Consider the following 23611-nt stretch of genomic DNA (forward strand, 5'->3'; position numbering starts at 1 on the left):
TATTGGTGACACATTCCACTGAGGGCTCTAAATGTTCTAGACTAGACTAGACTAGAATAGATGTTCCCAATCATTCGAGTTACTGGCAAACCTTGACATTTCATATAACAGTGCCCCCTGCTTGGTATAGTTTGCCTATACATTCCCAGTGAAACTGGAGAACCCAAATACTGGCTGCATTTGATTCCATATCTTGGACCTCTATGGAAATATAAATACATGGACCAGGAAAGGGTTTTACATCCCGTTGCAGTTTGTAGCCATGGGAAGCAATTCATTGGAGGCAACTAAGGATGTCAGTAGGGAGGTGGGAACCCATCATCCCAGTTCACGTTCTCTGGGTGCCTGCAGAAGCGTGGCCCCCACTAACCCCCTTAATATTGTGCACATTAAGCTTTCCCAGCCCAAAACTGTACATATTTAAATATGCCCTTTTTTTTAACTTCCTTTTTGTGCACACAACAAAGGTGGAAAAATGGTGGGTGCTCACCGGATGGCATCGCAGTGAATCCTGGAGAAGGTGAGAGGGGGGTGGGCAAGGACAGCATCTCGGTGGGCGCAGTCCAGGAGTTGTGGGCAGGAGGGCCCCTGATAGATTCCCAGACCCAGTTGGGTGCCCACAACAACCCTAGATGTCAGCAATGTTCCCTTGACCTAGACTTAGGGCTCCTTCACACAGAACTTTTATCCTGCGATTGAGATTGCTCCTTCATGCAAGTTTGTGGGCTCTTTACATCATGCTGTGATCATTCAAAGTGTCTCCTGAACTAAATGCCCTCTGTTCCTTTTTTAAATAGATTGCAGATAATGAGCTATCAAATTACCCCATTGTGTTCTGTTTCAGTTTCCTCTGTGAAAAAGAGTAAAAGCAGCAAGCGGAGGAGCAAGATCAATGAAAGATAACGGAAGACTCAGATATGGGGAGAAGGAGGGGGAAAGGGGAGGGGGGAAAGGAAGGGGGTGATCCTGCATTTAAAATGGAAGCAGAAACCTCTGTTTTAAATGCAGGATTTTCATTTTAGGGTGGTGTAGAGATGCCCTTAGGAAGTAATGTCAGGGGTTCATTAAAGCCCACCAGAAAATTGAGGCAAGCTTTAAGAATCCCTGAACCCAAAGCTTGGATTCCACCCCTGCCCCTAGGACCAAATGAAGTCTCTTTATTCCATCTAGGGATGTACGAAAGGTCTGCCACGGATCTCGGGGAGGCTGAATGCCAGCGCATTCGGCCCCCCGAAATCGGTGGCAGAACGGCCCCCCACCCCCCCCGGGATGGGACTTACCTGGGGTGAATCTTCCTGGCGGTGGCTCCGGTGGCAGTTCAGTGGCGGCAGCGGCAGCGGCCGGTCTTCCGACCGGCTGCCGCCGCTGCCATTTCCAAGTTAAAAAAAACCAAAAAAACCTGATAGGCTACGTAAAGATTTACGTAGCCTATCACAGCTAAATTTTAAAAAACACCGTGATAGGCTATGTAAATGTTTATGTAGCCTATCATGGCTGATTAAAAAAACAACAACACGCATACGCAAATGGCAGTGCCTATGGGCACCGCCATTTGCATTCCTTATTTTGGCACGTCTTAGTCTACGTAAACATTTACGCAGACTACAGCAAAAATAAGGGGAACGCAAATAGCGTAGCATCTACGCTATTTGTGTTCCTCTTATTTTCGCCGTAGTCTACGTAGATGTTTACGTAGACTAAGCTGTGCCAAAATAAGGAACGCCAATGGTGGCGCCCATGGGCACTGCCATTTGCGTACGCGCATTTTTGTTTTTTTGTTTTTTAATCAGCCGTGATAGGCTACGTAAACATTTACATAGCCTATCATGGCTGACTGCAGGGACGCAAATGGCGGCGGCTATGGCCGCTGCAATTTGCATCCCTGTTAGCCAGCGGCCGGATGTCCGGCCACTGGCAGAGCCGGCCGGCGACTCCGCAGAATCCCTGCGGAGCGGAGCCGGCTGGCCAGGATTCGGGGGGGGAGGGACGGAGCACCTCCCCCCTGGCCAGAATTTCAGGGGGTGGGAAAGAGCGCCTCCCCCCCAGCATCAGCATAATCCGCGAACAGGTAAGTGACTTTCGTACATCCCTAGTTCCATCAGATCCTATGGGGGGAATGTAGAAAGTGACTGCAGGGGCATATTCTGACAGTGGGAAACCTACTCCTCATAGCAGAGGTTTCCAAACTGTGTGCCGCGACACATTAGTGTTTCGGCGGCAGTGTGTAGGTGTGTCGCGTGAAATGCAGAAAATTGTACTGAAGGGCACCGCGGACCTCCCTTACTCACATTTGCTTCCCTTGGCCCCTCCCCCAGAACTTCCTAAAGCAGCTAATGTTAAGGCAGCTAAGGCTTAGCTGCCTTAACATTAGCTGCTTTAGGATCATGTGGTGTCTTGACCTAGGACGCATGTGATTGGTGGTACTGGAGCAGTACAGCAAGGTAGAGGCACGGGGCAAAGAGGGGGGAGGGGAGGCGCCACCCTGGGAGCAGACCTTGGCCGACGCCGGTGCAGAGAAGTGGCAGCGGCCACCAGCCCTGCGAGATTTCAAGCGCGCCCCTCGCAGACTTCTGCACCGCGCTGCTACGCAGCCAGGCCGGAGTAGCACGGGTGGAAACACCGCCTGGGACTGGGACTGCACCAAGTGGGCCGTCCGCCATCTTGGCCAGTCGGAACGGAGCTCAGTGGAGGCCAGAAGCCTCAGAATCGGTGTGCTCCCAAGCACCCAGGTGAGCGCAGCTGCAGGCTGTCACCCAGTCAACCCACCTGCTGCTGGCTGAAGGGAGGCCACCCTCCCAAGCCCAATGCGGCAAACAGCAAGCCAACCACCACGTGGCACTTATAATTCCATTTCTGCCATTTATTTTTATTTTTACTCTGCTGTAATTGTGGATTAACCACCCACCGGCAATGTACCACCGGAGAGTGCTGGAACTGGACTCTGGACATAGGCACTGCAAATATTTACAGCAATATAGCCTTGTAGTGAGACATATATATTTTAGGGATGTACGAAAGTCACTTACCCTTTCGCAGATGTGATTCGTGGGGGGGAGGTGCTCCGTCCCTCTCCCCGGAATCCTCCCTGGCCAGCTCCGCTCCGCAGCGGCTCCGTGGCAGCTCCAAAGAGCCACCGTCCAGGGCCATCTGCAGCCAGAGTTCCGGCTGTGGACAGGCTGCTGCAGACGCAAATGGTGGCCATTGTAGCAGCCGCCATTTGCATCTTGCTCTTTGCCGTGATAGGTATTTTGCTAGGTAGGTATTTACGTAGCCTATCACGGTAAAGGCAGCCACGCAAATGGCACAGTGGCTGCCATTTGTGTGGCTGCCTTTACCGTGATAGGCTACATAAATACTTACGTAGCCTATCACGGAAAGAGCAGCGACACAAACGGCGTAGCGGCCACCGTTTGCATCCTGCTCTTTGCCGTGATAGGCTATGTAAATACTTACGTAGCCTATCACAGCAAAGAACAGGATGCAAATGGCGGCCGCGGCAGCTGGTCAAAAGACCAGCCACCACCGCCAGAGCCGCCGCCGGAGCCCCAGGTAAGTTTTGTTCTAGGGCTATTCTGCGAGGTGGCAGGGGGTGGGAGGCCGTTCCGCCATGGGTTTTGGGGGGCTGAATGCCAGTGCATTCAGCATCACTGAAATCCATGGCGGAATTCCCCGCCATCCCTAATATATTTGCACCATTTTTATTGTACTTTTGCTTCTCTACTTCATGTGTTTTTGCAGCTGAGCTCCTACCTGGGCCTATGTGTCCTAATATGTATTGTAAATACTTTAGTTAATTTTGTTTATTTTTCACATTTTCTCCTGGTCCTGATTCCTATCTTTATCTCACTTTATCACTGTGGGAGTGGAGCGCAGGTGCTGTTATTTTCATAAGAAAAAACAGAGAAAGATAAGCGCTAAAAACAGTCCTGTTATTTTCATATTTAGTTAATGCTAAAACCTAGAAATAAATTCGCATAGATTTATTCATTAAATTGTAGTTGAATTACCCGTAAAATGGATACATTTCTAATTAAGAAAAGGAAAGCTGGTGAAGGTGATGTTTGCAGTGAACAAAATGTAGCCACTATAGAGGAAACTACTCAAGAATCAACTGTTGAACTGTCTGCGTTAGTATGTAAGAAGTGTAAAGGAAACATTTCCAAGCCTCATTTATACAGTAAAGATTATATGAAACTGGGGTTCACATTTTCTGATAATGAAAACAATCCTTTTCCCCAGTGTTTAGTTTGTGGGGATATACTTGCAAATGAAATTATGGTACCAAATAAATTAAAGCATCATTTTACCTCAAAACACTGCCATTTGTCAGAAAAACCAGTAGAATACTTTACTGATCCTTCAAAATCTATAAAGAAGCAGTCTGCATCATTCACAAAGAGAATGAAGACATCAGAGAAAGCTCAAAAGGCAAATTACTTGGTTGCTCAAATAATTGCCAAAAACAAGGACCCACACGCTATTGCCGAAACCACCATAAAGGAATCTTGCTGTGCTAATATTGTTCGAACAATGTTTGGGCCCGAATTTGAGATAGAAGTTAATAAAATCCCTTTGGCAGATAACACGATCGGAAGACGTATTCAAGACATGTCTGATGACATTAAGCAGCAAATGAAGGATATTTTTCAAGATGATAATATGATCTTTACATTGCAATTAGATGAAGCAACAGATGTCAGTGGGTTAGCACAATTATTGGTTTTTATACGTTTCATTCATACTGACAGAATTATTGAGCAATTCTTGTGTTGTCTAGAACTTCCAATGAGAACTAGAGGTGAAGATCTATCTAAAACTTTAGATTGCTTCATGAAGGAAAATAATTTGCAATGGTTAAAGTGTGTAGGAATATGCACGGATGGCGCACCCTCAATGGTTGGTTCAACAAAAGGTTTTATAGCTTTAGCAAAGAAAGAGAATGAAAATATTATAATTACTCATTGCTTTTTACATTGCGAAGCACTAGTCGTGCAAACCATTGGAAATGAATTAAGAAAAGTTTTGGACAAAGTGGTTCAAATTGGTCAATTACATTAAAAATAGACTCTCCAATCAAAATAATTATTTGCTCATATCTGTGAAGACATGGGGGCAAGGTTTAAAAAGCTTCTACTACACACAGAAGTTCATTGGCTTTGGCTCTCAAGAGGTTGAGTGCTTTGTCGCGTATGTGAATTGAGGGAAATGATGCTTAAACTTTTTGAGGAAAATCAGCAAAATGAATTCTGCGATCTAATTCAAAGCAAACTTTGGTGCACAAAATTGGCATATCTTGCTGACATATTTGAACATTTGAATAAAATAAACACCAGTATGCAAGGAGAAGGAGAAAATATCTTAACAGCGGTAGATAAAATTTGTGCTATGAGAGCAAGTTGGAAAAGGAAAGTGAAAGAAGGAAATTTTGAAATGTTTTCCAAAACTGCTGAGTGCCAGCTAAAATGTGAGATCAGCTCGCTAATTGTTGACCATTTAACATTGCTTGGAGAGAAAGTTCATCATTACTTCCCAACTGTTGAAATCCAAGACTATGATTGGATCAGAAATCCATTTCTTTTAACTGCAACGAGGAACTTTTCACTTATTGAAGAAGAATTAGCAGACATAAAACATGATCGAAATCTGTTAATGATGCATGAACAGGGTGACTTAGACAGCTTTTGGATTTGCACCTGAAATCCATGGCGGAATGAAGCCCCCACCTCCCCCAACCCACGAAAGGCGCGCAAAATGGAGCACTTACCTGCTGCCATCCGCGCTGACTTGTGAATGGCGGCCGCCCTGCAGCCACCATTCGCTTCTTCATCATAGCCGTGATAGGCTACGTAAATACTTACGTAGCCTATCACGGCTAATGCAGGGATGCCTTTTGCATCCTTGCGGAGGCCGTGATAGGCTACGTAAAAATTTACGTAGCCTATCACGGCAAGCCAAAAAAACCCAACAACAGCATACACAAATGGCGGTGGCTACGGAGGCCGCCATTTGCGTTCATTTTTTTCGCTGTTTTAGCCTACGTAAATACTTACGTAAGCTATTACGGAGAAAAAAAGGGGAATGCAAATAGCGTAGTGGGCGCTATTTGTGTTCCTTTTTTTCTTTCCGTATTAGCTTACGTAAATATTTACGTAGGCTAAAATGGCGGGGGGGGGAAGGAACATAAATGGCACCCACTATGCTATTTGCGTTCCCCTTTTTTTCGCCATAATAGCTTACATAAATATTTACGTAGGCTAAAACAGCGAAAAAAGGGGAATGCAAATGGCGGCTGCCGTAGCTGCCATTTGCGTACGCTGGTGTTTTTTTTCCCTGCAGGCTGCCTAGCGGCCGGATGTCCGGCTGTGGGCGGCCCCGGCCGGCGGCTCCATGGAATCTCTGCGGAGTGAAGCCAGCCGGATTAGGATTTTGGGGGGAGGTAAGGAGCACCTCCCCCCCTACCGCGAATCACCCTGTCGAAAAGGTAAGTGACTTTCGTACATCTCTACTAAAAGGTGTGTCACCAACATGTAAAATTTGGAAAGCTCTGTGTCATAGTTTTGCTGCAGGGGCTTGGCTCCCCCACCTTCAGAATTTGCCTCTGCAGCCTCTTTAGCCTCCCCTGCCCCTTTGTAGGAAGAGAAGTTGGATATGCCAAAATGGGGGTTGGATAATTTTTGGGAGCCCTTAGATTGGCTCAGAAAAATTACCCCTGAATTCTTCCACTTTTGAGGGGGGAGGAGAATTCTGGTAATTTTTTAGTTAATCCAAGGTGAACTTGGGAGAGGTTGCCATATCTAAAGACGATGTCTTCACTCTAAAAGCAGAGGGATTTCCTGGCCTCTCTGGAGAGCCACCCAGGCCCAAAGGCCATGCTTTGAGGGGTCCTTCCCAGTAGAAGGGGCCATGATCTGCCATCCCTACTAATCTGCCACATGATTCATTCTGCCTCATGGGAGGGCCTACCCTGACACTGCAGGATGTAGACTCCCCATCCTGTTTCAAGGGCAGTATCAGACAGTTTTCCAAGTGGCCAGACAGTGATGGAGCTTTCCTTTTCCTGTCTTTTCTTCTTACAAAGAAAAAAACTCTTTCTTTTGACCCCTGCAAGAGCTATGGAACCACAGATTAAGCCTCCTCGAAGCTCAATCTTTCAGCTAAGGGCTCTCCCTTGATCCTCTCACATCCCAACTCCTGGTCCTCTCCCCTTCTTTATCCAGAATAAATACTGGATTTCTGGAGTCAAGTGAGATTGGACAAAAATTATATTCCAGAGGATATTCTTCCCATGGAGTCTCCAAACTTTACCCTAGCTGATTAGCATTATTAAGTCTGGACACAAAAAGGGTAGTATACAGACAACAAAATAAAGGCAGTGTCTGTAAAAAACAAAACAAAACATCTTTTAATTGTATAAGTAGCTGTATACACAAGCCAGATGAGCAAAAGGAAGAAATAAAATGAAGGAGTAAACACGTTATTCTATTTCTAACTATTCAAATACCAGCTAAATGGTTGGTGGAATTTCCTGTGGTTGGTCCAAAGCTTAAGATTTCAGAAACCTTACTATGTGCATTGTACATGATGCTAAAATAGTCTATTTTGTAGCTCACCTGCTCCATTGCTTTTTGTTCCCCTGTTGCTCTCCTTTTGTTCTTCTCTCATAAAGGCAAGCCATGTGCATATAAACCCTTTTGCTAGACTCTCCTTATTTCTAGAGTCTCCTAGAAAGTCCCCCTGCCCTAACATTTCCATTGATAGGTTCCTCTATATATCTAGGGGGATTTCTCTAACAATACAAGCTTCCATCTGGCTGGGATTATTCAGTCCCAAGGCCTTAACAAGGCACTGGCCAGTTTTGTCTCTCCGTTTCTCATTTTTCCAAGTTCATTCCATTCCCAATTACACATCAGTTTGTGACCTTCTTTTTTAAGTCTGCACAAAAAATGGTGTGCCTTTTTGTCTGTATTTTCCCTGATTATTATTTTTTGTATGTGAGGTTGCCTAACATACAGATTTTTGTAAACACATTTGCCTAATATAGGCATTTTTGTAAGGAGTTGTCCTTAATATAATGCTGTTTTGTGTATGCTTTACTCTAATATATTCCTTTTTGTGTGTACTTTCCATTACTATACAAATTTATGTATGTATTTTTCTCCTCGAAGAACTGAATCACAAAGCTCTGAGAAGTGCAGATGCTGAAGGATAAATACATTTTGGTTTTTATATTGGTTCGAGAAGTGCAAACTTGATAAAGTTTTATTGAACTGTGAACAGAATGAAATTCTCCACCATCCCTACAAGACACTGAGAGATTTGCTGAAAAGAACTTCTGAGCACAGGCAAAGTACAAATCCAGAAGTATACATCAGCATATACCCTCCAGTACTTCACAGATAAAAATAGGGTCATGCCTGCAACACCCACCCCCATTCTCATATCATAGATCAATTCACAAGCCCACCCCCACTACACTATTACACATAGTTGAAGGGTCTTTACTACCTGATGTATTCTCTACTGTAGGGGTGGGCAACCTACAGCACAAGCTCTGCAGGTCACACGCCCCCCCAACCTTCTGTGCTGCCCCCACTGCTGAATTTGCCAGGGCAGTCCCCCCCCCACACACACACAAATTCAGCAGTTTGCCATTGAAATTCAGTGGTGTGGCAGCAAAAGACCCTCCTTAGCTTTGAAACAAAGCCAAATAAGTCATTTTTTGCCACCACTGCCACTGAATTTCTGTGGCAAATTGCTGGGTTTTTCCCCTGCCCTGCTGCCATACTGCTGAATTTCAGTGACCAATTCAATGGTGTGGCTGTGGTAGGGATGGTGGAGAATTCCGCCACGGATTTCAGTGAGGCCAAATGCACTGGCATTCGACCCCCCCGAAATCCATGGCAGAATGGCCTGCCCCCCCTGCGCCCCCCCCACGGATCCCCCCGGGACAAGACTTACCTGGGGCAGATGTTCCGGACGGTGGCGGCTCCGGTGGCAGCTTCAGCGGCAGCGGCGGCTGGTCTTCTGACCAGCTGCAGCCGCCACCATTTGCAGTCTGGTCTTTTTTTTTTTTACCCAGACGTAATAGGCTACATAAAGACTTACGTAGCCTATCACTTCTGGGTAAAAAAAAAATGGCGTACGCAAATGGCAGCGGCTACGGTGGCTGCCATTTGGGTTCCTTATTTTTCGCCGTTTTAGTCTACGTAAATAGTTACGTAGACTATTACGGCGAAAATAAAGGGGAACGCAAATAGCGTAGTGGGCACTATTTGCGTTCCTTTTGGATTCGCCGTTTTAGCCTATGTAAATATTTACGTAGACTAAGACGGCGAATCAAAAAGGAACGCAAATAGCGCCCACTATGCTATTTGTGTTCCCCTTTATTTTCACCATAATAGTCTACGTAAATATTTATGTAGACTAAAACAGCGAAAAATAAGGAACACAAATGGCGGCCGCCATAGCCGCCACCATTTGCATACGCATTTTTTTTTTACTTTGCCATGATAGGCTACATAAATATTTACGTAGCCTATCACAGTTAAATACAGGGACGCAAATGGCGGCTACGGCAGCCACCATTTGCGTTCTTGCTTCCCAGCGGCCGGATGTCCGGCTGTGGGCGAAGCCAGCTGGTGGCTCCACGGAATCCCCACAGAGCCAGCTGGGCAGGACTCTGGGGGGAGGGACAGAGCGCCTCCCCCACACCGCAAAGCAGATCCGCAAAATGGTGACTTTCATACATCCCTAGGCTGTGGGACAGGTGGCAGACCCCAGTGGGTTCTGGGGAGACAAAATTCTCCCCGCCCCAGATGCCTGGGAGTTGCCCACTGCTACTCTGTTTGGCAACAGCCTGTCTATTAGAAGCCAAGGGTGTGATGGGTTTCTGGGTTCAGGATATGCTAGAAAAACAAAGCTGTCCTATAATGTGCCATCAACAGTTTGAAACAACTTTCAGCAGCTGGATTATGGGCTGTACGTTATAAGATTCCTTCATGATCAGGCACAGCCCAAGACATTATGCTGCCTCAGGCAGAGTAGCAAATAGTACCCGACCTCCCCAGTCAAGATATATAAGACCCAAGGTTGGTCAAGTTATCTTAGCGCCAGGGGCAGAGAATTAAATAACTAAACATTCTCTGCCTGTTCATGACACCCAAAATCAGCTGCCTGAGGCAGCCGCCTCACTCTGTCTAATGGTTGATCAGATAATTTGTGTGCATTTACCTACATGGGCAGTGGAGACAAGAAGAGATATTCACTTGCCTGCACAGAGCTTTAACTTTCTAGGGACCTTGAGCAGGGTGTGAAGAATGCTACAACTCACACTAACAAAAATTAGTTACACAATTTTACAATAGTTACACAATTACGACACCCAAACACACAGAGAGCTGACACTTCATGAGATGGGGTGAATCCACAACCTCTGGTGGCAGATCATGAAGGGCAAAGAACCTCACGTGTCTGGCACTAGGGATGGGGGAGAATTTCTCCCCGAAACTTCGGGGGGCCGAGTGCCAACGCACTCTATCTATTATCTAGCCATGATAGGCTACGTAAATCGTTACGCAGCCTATCACGGGGCTTTTTTTTTTTTTCTTCTTTTGAAGTTCGTGGCCGGGGAGACGGGGCGCTTCTCCCCGGTCTGAATTTCGGCCGGGCGAGGCGGGAAGCCTCCCCCCAGGCCTGAATTTCGGCTGGGCAAGGCGGGAAGCCTCCCCCCCTGGCCTGAACTTCGGGGGGAGAAGCGAAGCGACTCCCCCCCACCGCGAAGCAAGCTGCGAGACCAGGTAAGTGACTTTCGTACATCCCTATCTGGCACTCCAGAAAGCTGTAGCGGTACATGCAATTCACAGTGGGCATGAATGGCACAGAATGTGCATTGAATGTAAAGAAATGATGCAACTGCATGCTCTATAAAACCTTAAAATAGTTTAAGAGGTGGACATGCTTGATTAATGCAAGGAACTGAACTCCATTTGTACGTGCTTTCCCAGCCTTATTAGTCTTGTTGTTGTTGTTGTTCAGTCGTTCAGTCATGTCCGACTCTTTGTGACCCCATGGACCATAGCACGCCAGGCCTTCCTGTCCTGCGTGCTCTCCGGAGTGTGCTCAAGTCCATATTCATTGCATCGGTGATGCTATCTAGCCATCTCATCCTCTGCCGTCCCCTTCTCCTTTTGCCTTCAATCTTTCCCAGCATCAGGGTCTTTTCCAAGGAGTTTTCTCTTCGCATTAGGTGGCCAAAATATTGGAGCTTCAGCTTCAGTATCTGTCCTTCCAATGAGCAGTCAGGGTTGATTTCCTTTAGGATGGACTGATTTGACCTCCTTGCAGTCCAGGGCACTCGTAAGAGTCTTCTCGAGCACCACAGTTCAAAAGCATCGATTCTTTGGCGCTCAGCCTTCCTTATAGTCCAGCTCTCACAGCCATACGTTGCTCCTGCGAAAACCATAGCTTTGATCATACGAACCTTTGTCGGCAAGGTGATGTCTCTGCTTCTTGCTATGCTGTCTAGGTTTGCCATAGCTTTCCTTCCAAGGAGCAAGCGTCTTTTAATTTCATGGCTACAGTCACCGTCTGCAGTGATCTTGGAGCCCAAGAAAATAAAATCTGTCACTGCTTCCATTTCTTCCCCTTCTATATGCCAGGAAGTGATGGGGCCAGATGCCATGATCTTTGTTTTTTTAATGTTGAGTTTCAAACCAGCTTTTGCACTCTCCACTTTCACCCTCACCAAGGGGCTCTTTAGATCCTCTTCACTTTCTGCCATTAGGGTGGTATCGTCTGCGTATCTGAGGTTGTTGATAATTCTCCCGGCAATCTTAATTCCAACCTGTGATTCATCCAACCCGGCGTTTCTCATGATGTACTCTGCATATAAATTAAATATGCAGGGCGACAATATGCAGCTTTGTTGTACTCCTTTCCCAATTTTGAACCAATCGGTTGTTCCATGTCCGGTTCTTACTGTTGCTTCTTGACCCTCGTACAGGTTTCTCAGGAGTTAGGGATGGCAGAGAATTTCTCCACGAATCTTCGGGAGGCCGAGCGCTGAGGCATTTGGCCCCCCGAAAGTGTTGGGGATATTCTCCGCTGACCCCCTGCCCCCGCCCGGGATGGGACTTACCTTCAACGAATGTCCCTCTTGGTGGCGGGTCCCGGCGGCGTTTTGGCAGTGTTTCATCAGGGGTGGGGGCCATTACAAAATAAAAAAGTAAAAAACACACACACACACACACCCGTGATAGGCTACGTGATGATTTACATAGCCTATCACAGCTAGATTTCCAAAGTCAGCCGTGATAGGCTATGTAAATCGTCATGTAGCCTATCACGGGTGACTTTGGGGGGGGGAAATAGTGTGCCCTTATTTTCGCCGTAGTCTACGTAAATCTTTACGTAGACTAGACGTGCCAAAATAAGGAACGCAAATGGCGGTGCCCATGGGCCACCGCCATTTGGGTACGCGCTTTTTTTTTCCCAAAGTCACCCGTGATAGGCTACGTGACGATTAACGTAGCCTATCACGGCTGACTTTGGAAATCTAGCCGTGATAGGCTATGTTAATCATTACGTAGCCTATCACGGGTTTGTTTTTTTACTTTTTCTTTCGCGGCCGGGGAGACGACGTGCTTCTCCCCTGCCTGAATTTCGGCCAGGTGAGGCAGGACGCCTCCCCCCCCTCACCTGAACTTCGGGGGGAGAAGCGAAGTGCCTCCCCCCCACCGCGAAAAAAGCTGCGGGACAAGGTAAGTCCCTCTCGTACATCCCTAGAGACAGTAAGGTGGTCTGATACTCCTATCTCTTGAAGAATTTGCCACAGTTTGTTGTGATCCACACAAAGGCTTTAGTGTAGTCAATGAAGCAGAAATAGATGTTTTTCTGGAATTCTCTTGCTTTCTCCATGATCCGCATGGATCAACATGATCGAATGTTGGCGATTTGATCTCTAGTTCCTCTGCCTCTTCGAAACCCAGCTTGTACTTCCGGTAGTTCTCAGTTCACATACTGCTGAAGCCGAGCTTGTAGGATTTTGAGCATAACCTTGCTGGCATGTGAAATGAGCGTAATTGTATGGTAGTTTGAACACTCTTTGGCATTGCCTTTCTTTGGAATTGGAATGTAAACTGACCTTTTCTAGTCTTGTGGCCATTATTGAGTGTTCCAAATTTGTTGGTATATGGAGTGCAGCACTTTAACGTCATCATCTTTTAGGATCTTAAATACCTCAGCTGGAATACTGTCATCTCTGCTAGCTTTGTTGTTAGTAATGCTTCCTAAGGCCCACTTGACTTCACTCTCGAGGATGTCCGGCTCAAGTTCAGTGACCGCACTATCATGGCTATCAGGGACATTCACATCTTTCCTGTATGGTTCTTCTGTGTATTCTTGCCACCTCTTCTTAATCTCATCTGCTTCTGTGAGGTCCCTGCCTTCTTTGTCCTTTATCATGCCGTCTTTGCACAAAACGTCCCCTTGAGATCTCCGATTTTCTTGAAGAGATCTCTAGTCTTTCCCATTCTATTGTTTTCCTCAATTTCTTTGTATTGTTCATTTAAGAAGGCCTTCTTGTCTCTCCTTGCTATTCTCTGGAAATCTGCATTCAGTTGGGTATATTTCTCCCTTTCTCCCTTGCTTTTTGCTTCCCTTCTTTCCTCATCTACTTGTAAAGCCTCATCAGACAGCCACTTGGCTTTCTTCCATTTCTTTTTCTTTGGGATGGATTTCGTTGCTGCTTCCTGAAAAATGTTACGGACCTCCGTCCATAGTTCCTCAGGCACTCTGTCTATCAGGTCTAATCCCTGAAATCTATTAGTCACCTCCACTGTATATTCATAAGGGATATGATTTAGGTCATACCTGAATGGTTTAGTGGTTTTCCCTACGTTCTTCATTTAAGCTGAAATTTTGCGATAAAAAGCTCATGATCTGAACCACAGTCAGCTCCAGGTCTTGTTTTTACTGACTGTATAGAGCTTCTCCATCTTTTGCTGCAAAGGACATAATCAATCTGATTTCGATATTGACCATCTGGTGATGTCCATGTGTAGAGTCGCCTCTTGTGCTGTTGGAAAAGAGCATTTGCTATGATCAGCGTGTTCTCTTGGCAAAACTCTATTAGCCTTTGTCCTGCTTCATTTTATACACCAAGGCCTGTTTGTACACCTTGCCTGTTATCCCGGTGATTTCTTGACTTCCTACTTTAGCATTCCAATCCCCTATGATGAAGAGGACATCTTTTTTTGGTGTTAGTTCTAGAAGGTGTTGTAGGCTTTCATAGAACCGATCAACCTCAGCTTCTTCGGCCTCAGTGGTTGGGGCATAAACTTGAATTACTGTGATGTTGAATGGCTTGCCTTGGATTCGTACTGAGATCATTCTATCGTTTTTAAGATTGTACCCCAGTACTGCTTTTCCCACCCTTTTGTTGACTATGAGTGCTACTCCATTTCTTCTAAGGGATTCTTGCCCACAGTAGTAGGTATAATGGTCACCTGACTTAAATTTGCCCATGCTTGTCCATTTTAGTTCGCTCATTCCCAAGATGTTGATGTTCAATCTTGCCATCTCACATTTGACCACCTCCAGCTTACCTTGATCCATTGATCTTACATTCCAGGTTCCTAAACAATATTGTTCTTTACAGCATCGGATTTTCTTTTCACCACCAGACACATCCACAGCTGAGTGTCCTTTCGGGTTTGGCCCAGCCGCTTCACTCTTTCTGGCTCTACTTGGAAATTCCCTCTGTTCTTCCCCAGTAGTATATTGGACACCTTCCGACCTGAGGGGCTCATCTTCCAGCGTCATATCTTTTAGCCTTGTGATACGTTCCATGGGGTTTTCTTGGCAAGAATACTGGAGCGGGTTGCCATTTCCTTCTCCAGTGGACCACATTTTGTCAGAACTCTCCACCATGACCTGTCTGTCTTGGGTGGCTCTGCACAGCATAGCTTATGGCTTCACTGAATTATGCAAGCCCCTTCGCCAAAACAAGGCAGTGATCCATGAAGGGGCTTATTAGCCTTAGCTGGTACGTAATCCTCAGCACTAGGAAACAACAAAATTGACTAGGCTCTTTACAGCACAAACCTATACATGCTTATTCAGAAGTAAGTCCCATCAAGTTCAGTGGGGTTTACCCCCAGGATAGGGGGTATAGGATTAGACTGCAATACTAGCTACACCTACTTGGGGGTAAGTTACATAATCACAAAGGGCCTTACTTTAGAGTAAACATGCAAAGGAGTGGGTAGCTGACTGTCAAATCTAGAAATGGACAGCATAAAAAATACCCCCCCCCCAAAGCTCAGCAGTACTAAAGGACAAATATATACAGGACTTATCTATAATATATAAACCTATTAAATCACTGCTCTGACCTGGAGGTGAAACCTCTGCTCTGCCTCTGAGGACACATCTTTTCTAATCCATGTTCAGTTGAGCCTTTCTCCACATTTAATGGGGAGCTATATTTTACAGCAAATTTGTGACTCTCAAGATCAATGCTTGTAGATGATTTGCAATTCAAGGACTATTAAAGTAAGCTTTTCCTTCAAAGTAAATCACTCTGCTGAGACTTGGATGTTGATCCTACAAATATAAGCATGAGGTTTGCTCCCAGTCAATTCACATATTTATATGTCTAAAGATACTCAGGTAATTTGAGCCTTCTGTATAGAGTGCAGCGTGATTGGCCAAGGTCATACCAGAAGATAGCACTATGAACTACGATAAGTAAGACTTTAACACTGTTTTATAAACCATTGTCATGAGATAAGCATCTGGTCACACAATGGCTGGAAAACAGGCAATAGCTTTTGCAGGCTGGTTCACACGTTAATGTCCATTCCTTGATCTCTCCAACATCAGCTGATGGCTTGTATGTATGAATGAGCAGCAGCCACAAATCAAACACCACAAGGCGTACCTTCATCTCAGCACACATCACCTTAAACACAAGGCTTTTGAATGGAGTCAGATCACCTTTGCAGCTGCCAGTCATCAAGTGGAGAGACATCAAGTGATGTATTTGATACACAGGGCATCCAAGTGATTTACATGCATGTATGAACCAGCTCCGAGAGTTGAGCCATGCTGCTGATAATAACAAAACATCATCTTAGTACCTTGTGCTGTAGAAAAAGTAAAATGAACAAACCTGGCCAAAAAGCTGAAAATCTAAAACACAACCACTCACACACCACCACCACCCAAGACTTTAAGGCATGGGGAAGACACATGGAAGGGAAGGGAAGGGAAGGGAAGGGAAGGGAAGGGAAGGGAAGGGAAGGGAAGGGAAGGGAAGGGAAGGGAAGGGGTGTACATGCATGTGTGACCCAACCTTTTGTCAAAGCATTGGGATTTCTTTGCATCCCGACTTTCCGTGTGCCACTATTTCTTTCAGCACACTGCCAAGATCCTATGGAAGCTGATCAGAACTGAAAAACAATGGGAGAATATCCTTCAGATGGCTGCACCTGAGCTTCCCATCCTCCTCCTCTGAAGCAGCAAGAAGCAGAAGGTTCCGGAGTTGCTTGTACACCTTTGAAAAAATGATGGTGTGGCCTGCAGCGGTCCAGATCTAGCATTGCTTCTGGTGTAATGCGTAGCCCATTCCTGCAATTGTGACAGCAATCATGCCAGGCTTCACAACTCCAGCACACATCAGCACACAGGCCACATACAGCTGTGCTGCCTGGCTGTGCATCAACATGGATTGATCAAGTCAAGTGATCTATACAAAGAGGCTTGCGCAGACATCATAACCTGCCGAAAAAACCTGAAATACTGTATGTAATATTTACAATAATTACAGGCTATTTCCTTGTATAAATAGGGAGATGACCCTAGCATAAATTGTTTACTTACCTTTAACTGCTGTATATTCTGATAGACAATACAATTAAATAATGGCTTTCAAGCAACAGCTTATGTTACATTTCAGATACTGTATAGTTGAAGAATGCTCTCTCTTTTCCATGTTGTTTAGTTCTCTTGAAAATCTATGGATTGCTATGAAATAATTGCTGGGGTCAGGTGTTACAAATGCCATGCAGCTCTCAGCGGGATGTTGAGAAAGGTCCAAGAGTTCATATACATGCAGGGAATCTCTCCTACAGCACATCAAGCTCTTACTTCTAAACATATTGTTATGTTTGCTGTCTCATTATTACTGTGAATGGGTCTCTCACTACTACTAGGGATGTACAGACTGTGTAGAATGTGCTCCATCTGTGTTTCATGGATTATCAGGTTCCTTTTGTTCCATCATTCACCCACAAGAGTGATGTGAATCTTTTTTTCCCCCTCATGTAGGGATGTACGAAAGTCACTTACCTTTTCGACGGGGTGATTCATGGTGGAGGGGGAGGCGCTCTGCACCTCCCCCCGAAATCCTAATCTGGCCAGCTCTGCTCCGTAGAGATTCCTCAGAGCCACTGGCCGGGGCCGCCCACAGCCGGACATCCGGCCGCTGGGCAGCCTGCAGGGGAAAAAAAAAACAGCGTACGCGAATGGCGGCAGCTATGGCGGCCACCATTTGTGTTCCCTTTTTTTTTTTTGCTGTTTTAGCCTAAGTAAATATATACATAAGCTATTATGGTGAAAAAAAAGGGGAACGCAAATAGCGTACTGGGCACCATTTGCGTTCCTTTTTTTCTTTCGCCGTAATAGCTTACGTAAATATTTACATAGGTTAAAACAGCGAAAAAAAGGGAACGCAAATGGTGGCAGCCATAGCCGCCGCCATTTGCGTATGCTTTTTTTTTTTAGCTTACTGTGATAGGCTACGTAAATCCTTACGTAGCCTATCACGGCCTCCACAGGGACGCAAATGGCATCCCTGCGTTCGCTATGATAGGCTACATAATTATTTATGTAGCCTATCAAAGCTATGATGAGGAAGCGAATGGCGGCCGCAGCGCGGCCACCATTCGCAAGTCAGCACGGACAGCAGCAGGTAAGTGCTCCATTTTGCGCACCTTTCGTGGGGGGGGGTGGGGGCGTCGTTCCACCACGGAATTCAGGGGGCCGAATGCACTGGCATTTGGCCTCACCAAGATCCGTGGTGGAATTCTCTGACATCCCTACCCTCATGCGGAAAAATACGTAAATAATTATGTACGTATGTAAGTAGTTACATAATTTACCTTAGTATGTAACATTTAGCATACTGTCCCCCATTCCATTCACCTTTTTCTCAGCAGAAACATAAGTATTTTCCTACAAATTTATATGCGTAAATTTCAGGAAAGTAAAAATATCATCTGAAAGTCCACAGACTCTGTGTGGCCTGAGGGGGGCACTCTGCAGCGGATTCCACAGGTCGGATTCTTAGAAATCCAAGTTCATTTTAGACCATCTCAAATTTCTCCAGCATCCCTATCTCTCACTTGAATCTTGCCTAAAATGACTCGAAACATAAGGCTCAATCCTATGCATGTTTAGACAGAAAAAGTCCTACAAATCCCAGCATTTGCCAGCCAGCCATGATGACTGGAGAATGCTGGGAGTTGTAGGACTTTTTTCTGTCTAAACATGCATAGGAGTGCACCCTTAATTTTCATTACTAGCCGTGGTTGTATCCTGAATGGGCAATCCAGGTGCAGAGCTGTGGCAGAAAGAAATGTTCAGCATATGATGTTAGGACCAAAGCACACATCAATTAATAAAAAACCATGTTTTTTATTAACATAACATAACATGTTTAACATGTTATGTTAAGGGCATTCCATATTCACTCAAGCTCCAAAATGCCAGGAAATTACAGCTGTTAAGGGCCACACCTTTAACGTATGTGTTACTTAGGCAATATGGATATGCAATATGGATATGCTGTGGCTAGTTCCAGCTACATCACAGCCTCAGAGCAGGGTGGCTGTCAGGGGCAGAGCGGTGGACTTAAGTTCTAGATTTGTCCGTTTGCTGGAATAGACACATGGAGTCTATGCAACCAAAGCTATCATGCAACTAGGGATGGGGGAGAATTTCTCCCCGAAATTTCGGGGGGCCGAGTGCCAACGTATTCGGCCCCCCGAAGTAGTTTCGGGGATAAATTCTCCGCCCCCCCGCCCCCCCCCGGGATGGGACTTACCTTTCCCGAATGTCGCTCCCGGTGGCGGGTCGCAGCGGCGGTTCGGCAGGGCTTCGACAGGGGCAGGGGCGGCAGCCGGTCTTTCGACCAGCTGCCACCGCCGCCATTCCAAGAAAAGTTAAAAAAAAAAACACCCCCGTGATAGGCTACGTGACAATTAACGTAGCCTATCATGGCTAGATTTGCAAAGTCATCCGTGATAGGCTACGTAAATCGTCATGTAGCCTATCACGGGGGCGTTTTTTTTTTTTACTTTTTATTTCGCGGCTGGGCGAGGCGAGGCGCCTCCTCCCTGGCCTGAATTTCGGCCGGGCGAGGAGGGAAGCCTCCCCCCCAGCCTGAATTTCAGCCGGGCGAGGAGGGAAGCCTCCCCCCTTGGCCTGAACTTTGGGGGGAGCAGCGAAGCGCCTCCCCCCCACCGCGAAGCAAGCTGCGAGACCAGGTAAGTGACTTTCGTGCACCCCACATGCAACTAGAGCTACCATTCCACATTACAAGTACCCAGCTGGCAACCAAAACCATGGGAAGCCTGTGGGAAGCTCACAAACAGGACATGAGGGCAATAGCCCTCTCCCCTGTTTATTGTACCCCAGTGACTAATATTCAGATGATATATAGACATCATGACTGTTGTTGTTGTTGTTGAGATTTCTTAGATGCCTTTCTCCCCACCCCCCGCCAAAAAAACCCACCCCTCAAGGTGACTTACAACAAAATCAAAACATAGAAAGTTTAAAAAGCTAAAATAATGATCCACTAAAATACAGCCATCCCATAAAACAACTAAAACATCAATGACAACCCCAGACAATTCAACTGAAGAACTAACTAGACAATTCCATTGACTATTAGTTGTTGATAGCCCTTATCCTCCAAGAATTTGACTAACCCCTTTTTAAAGCTATCCAAATTGGCAGCCATGACCAAATCTTGTGGTATCAAATGCCATAATTTAACTCCATGCTCTATTTGAAGAAGTACTTCTTTTTGTCTGTCTTGAGTCCCCCACCATTCAGTTTCATTGGCTGACACATTTCTGCTTGTGATGCTGTAGCTCAGCCTTCCCCAACCTTGTGTCCTCCAGATGTGTTGCACCACAACTCCCAACATCCCCCAGACAGCCTGGCCTCTGGGAATTGTATGATGGGAGTTTAACACACCTGGAGGATCTCAGGTTGGGCAAAGCTGCTGTAGCGAAAGCTGAGGATAAGACAGACTGCTAATTGGGAATGCTGGGCAACTTGTGGGCCTCCAGATATTTTGGCCTACAACTCCCCTGAGCCCTAGCCAGTGTAGCCAATGGTGAGAGCTGCTGGGAGTTATAGGCCAAAATATCTGGAGGGCCAAAGGTTTCCTAACCCTGCTATGAAGGGAATGTGGGGTGCGAACAGAATAGAGGCAGAGATTGCTGGTGTAATAGGAAAATGCAGCATCTCCTGGAAAAGAAATGTACATGGTGATGCAGATTGGGACAAATTGCATCTAAATATTGATTGGTTTCTGCATGGAAAAACTAGCTGTATAGCTGCTTGCTGGGCCTAGCTCTTTGCAATTAGCTGCATTTTGCTCTCAGACTGTATGTTGTTGTTTTTCCCTTCGGAGCGGGGGTGGGTTGGTATCTCTTAGGATTTGAAGTTTATTCAAGAAATACAGTCCAAATGTCACAAACCATTTACATTAAACGTTGCTTCTTTCTAAGTTTTAGCTGAATAATTTAAGGATATTGTATTCTGATGTTCAAAACTCAGTGGGCAGCACAATAGTGATGCTGTGCCCAAGTCAAAGGTTCTATTTGCTGCTGTCTTTTGTTATATATGGATTTAGACACAGGTATGTTACTGTCACTGCTGTGCAATCGAACAGCAATCAGTGCCAATTTACAATGTATTTGAAGCAAATTATAATGAGGAAGGACTGATGTTCTGCACAAAAACTGAAGGTTTTTTCTTATCATGTCCACTTGTTCCATTCAAGAGATAATAAGAAAAGTGTGTTGTGCCACAAGCTTTTGCCTATTTCTTCCCAAAGAGTGTATGAGATGAAGGAATAGGAAGAGGGGAGGAGAGGAGAGGAGAGGAGAGGAGAGGGGAGGAGAGGGGAGAAAGAGAGAAGGAACTGGTCCATCTCAATTTTGTTCGATCAAATTCTTTTGACAAGTTTCTTGGGACCACACTCGGAAGCTGACAATATTGTCTTTCCATTGTTTAATGCTGAGACACAGTGTTGCTATTGAGAAGCTATTTGACAACAGACATGGGACTTAGCTAAGTTCAAGTATTTCTCTGGCACTCACACACGGGAGAAACAGTGCAGCCCTCTCCTTCCCCACACATATGTTCCAATGCATGAGGCAGGCACAAAGAATGGGGGAGAAATTTGTTTTCTACCCAATTCCCAATTCCTGAACCAACATGCAAACTGAAATGCAGTTCTCCTTCAATATTCGCACATCTCCAAATTTTGCAATGCAGTTCTCTGAACAAGTGCATATAAAAAAATGGGTATATTAGGGAAAAGTACACACAAAAAATATGTACAAGAATGGCATTAGATTAGGCCAAATTGGTCACAAAATGCACGTATCATGCAAAATTGCATACAAAAATGTGTAGGCTAAGAGAAATGTATATGAGAACATTTTCATGCAGAACTTAAAAAATTGCAAACTGATGAAGAAATAGGACAAAATGGACTTAAGACTGGAAAAAATGAGAAAGTGAGAGGAACTGAAACTGATAGATTTGTCCATCCCTAAAGTTTTCCCCACCTCTTTAAGGGGGAGAAAAGGTTTGAGTGGGTGTCAGCATGGAGCATCACATCATTTGTGTGGTGGATAGGGGCGGGGCATGCTGGTCCTCCAACCTGGAAAGGCTGGGTGAGCAATTGGACCAATAGCTCTGACTTTAGAATTCTGCAAGCTCTACTTCCATAGAAAACAACTTATCATCATATTTCATTTTTGGTGGAGGGAGCTAGAGATGGGCAAACAAGCGATGTTTGAGATTGTCATGTTTCTCCAAACATCAGCTCACTGCTTGTCTCGTGACCAGTTCCCACTTGCGATCACTGTTTGTTCTGTGTAAGTGGGAGAACTGCACAAACTGAACATGAAATCTGCACAAATTTCCCAGCATTTGCCCCAATCTCCCAATTTGCACAAATTTCCTCCATAGGCTAAAGCGGGGCTGATTCAGTCAATGGGGAAAATGAGCACAATTTAGGAAACTGATGCAAATCAAACACGGAAAGTTGTGCAAATCCAATGCGAGCACATGTTTGGCCATTTACGAGCATTTTGGGCAGACGTGCGCTCACACTTGCACTCATGTTTGGAGTTATGAGCAGGGCATGCTCACATGTTTTATGAGCAAAAATGAAATTCTCTTACATCCCTAGAGGGACCCTAGCTCAGTGGTAGAGCACATACTTTGCATGCAGAAGGTCCCAGATTCAATCCTTGGCATCTCCAATTAAAATGATCAAACAGCTGGTGGTAGAGAAAACCATTTAACTGAGACCCAGGAGGATCACTGGCAATCAGAGAGCCAGTGTGGTACAGTGGTGAGGGTGTTGGACTGGGAGCCAGGAGATCCGGGTTCTAGTCCCCACTCGGCCACAGAAGCTCACTGGGTGACTTTGGGCCAGTCACAGACTGTCAGCCCAACCTACCTCACAGGGTTGTTGTTGTGAGGATAAAATGGAGAGAAGGAGGATAATGTAAGATGCCTTCAGTTCCTTGCAAGAGGATAAAAGGAGGGATATAAATGAAATCAATCAATCAATCAATCTATCAGTAATCAGAGTGGAGACAATACTGAGTTAGACAGACAGTCTGACCTGGTATAAGACAGCTCCCTTTGTCTTTAAATGGCATACTTTGTGCGTTCAAAGTACTTCACAGGTGTTTTGTCAGGGTGGCTCACATGACATTAGAACCACAGACTTCCCAGCTCCCAACCTTCATCCCTACGCTACACAGCTTTCATGCACTCTGGCAATCTGATTTTATGTGCCACTCCACTTAGGCAACAGCAGCAGGATGCGAGTTCCATCTTAAAAGTCCCAGCCCTCAGACTTCACTATACTGCAGGATCAGCAGACAGCAGCACTGACCCCAAAATAATTACTAAATTGACTGGTTAAATATTGTCAAATAATGGCCAAGCGTTCAAAGCCTTAATTTATTAAAACAGTTTATTCCCATCACGATTAGGGATGTACGAATCACTTACCTGTTCTGGTCAGGGCATTCGCTGGGGTGGGAGGCTCTCCATCCCTCCCCCCAGAATCCTCAACTAGGGGGGAGGCGATCCGGTCCGCCCCCCCCCCCGGAATCCTGCCCAGCCAGCTCTGCTCCGCATCGGCTCCACGGAGCAGCTGGCCAGGTCCGTCTGCAGCCAGACTTCTGGCTGCGGACGGGCTGCTGCGGACACAAAGGGCAGCCGCCTTAGCGGCCGCCATTTGCATCCTTCCAGGCTGCCGTGATAGGCTATGTAAGAATTTACG

General features: G+C 45.7%; 1 protein-coding gene across 1 annotated transcript in view; it reads right to left on the reverse strand.

Moving 5' to 3' along the window:
* The window catches only part of CTNNA3 (catenin alpha 3), a 1165030-nt gene that overhangs the window by 305772 nt on the left and 835647 nt on the right, over positions 1 to 23611 (reverse strand). The gene's annotated exons all lie outside the window — the stretch shown is intronic.

Source organism: Heloderma suspectum, chromosome 3 (genome assembly GCF_057233095.1).
Source record: "Heloderma suspectum isolate Gila_16-S chromosome 3, 16-S_ref, whole genome shotgun sequence".
NCBI classification, from domain to species: Eukaryota; Metazoa; Chordata; class Lepidosauria; order Squamata; family Helodermatidae; genus Heloderma; species Heloderma suspectum.